This window comes from Salmo salar, chromosome ssa10 (genome assembly GCF_905237065.1).
Source record: "Salmo salar chromosome ssa10, Ssal_v3.1, whole genome shotgun sequence".
Classification (NCBI taxonomy): Eukaryota; Metazoa; Chordata; class Actinopteri; order Salmoniformes; family Salmonidae; genus Salmo; species Salmo salar.
Genome location: NC_059451.1, coordinates 19,675,148 through 19,676,406, shown reverse-complemented (window position 1 = coordinate 19,676,406; position 1,259 = coordinate 19,675,148).

The following is a 1,259-nucleotide window of genomic DNA, read 5'->3' as shown; positions in this document are numbered from 1 at the left end:
TTCTGTTGTCCAGTGTGTTTATGGGGAATACTATCTTTCAACGTAACAAACAAGTGTAAACGTGCTTCAGCCCAGCTATAACAAAAAAGTAATCAGGTGCTTGACTGACTGAGGCACTTAAATTCCCCAAAACATTATACTCAATTTACTCATACACTTGTTTTTAATAGCCCATGTCTAGTTGCTATCATTTTGACATGATTGATTGATATGGCGCGTGGGACACTCCCTTGAGAGGCTATGGTGCCTCTTACCTTTTCCTACACAAGGCTCTGATGAAGGTGTTAATGCCGAAACGTAAGCCTGTTTGTATGTCCCGTCAATAAATCATTCAGATTTATGCATAAGAGTGCTAATTTATTTTCCGGAGTACTCATCAGTTGAAGTGTCTTGGGGTAAGGAATTTCAATGTCTTTTTGTTTTTGTGTTGAATTCCCACTACACAAGTATAGAACAGTACTAAAACCATGGTCACTGTTAGTAACGTGTTTTGCTATGCTGATGTTTTGCCATGAGTTGATGTGGACAAGGTTGTTCCATGTGATGCAACAAGAACTAATTCAAGTTACTAATTACCTAAAAATCAATACATGTATTTTGATTCATCACCTGAGAGCATTCCTTCATATGATAGTGGATCTGATAGTTGTGTCTGAAATTTAATTTGTGAATCTATTCTGCTGAAATACATGTTACACTGCCCTCTACTGGATTTGAGAGCAAAATGTTTTATGTTACAACCATAGTCACTTGCCTGTTGTCCCTTTGCTCTGTTGAGAGAGACTGTTGGCCACTGAGTTTATATTTTCAAATGAACACACATGACGCACCTGCATTTGATACATCATCTAACCCTAATCAGATTGAAACAAATTAGATGGACTATGGATGGGTCAGGTTAGTTGTTAGAAATGCAGTTCACATTGTCATTCACAACAGCTAGTCTTTCAGTAGGGCTCCCAAGTGGTGCAGCGGTCTAAGGCACTGCATCTCAGTGCTAGAAACCCTGGCTCAATTCCAGGCTGTATCACAACCGGATTAGGGCGGTGCACAATTGCCCCAGTGTTCTTAGGGTTTGGCCGGGATAGGCCGTCATTGTAAATAAGAATTTATTCTTAACTGACTTGCTTAGTTAAATAAAGGTTAATAAAAAAATGGAATATCTAAAGAAGAGCCCTTTGTGGATCAAAATAACCTTGAAGACCTGATAAACTATAAAAACAAAGAGTCGCACACTCCGTATGTGTAACCTCACAGTC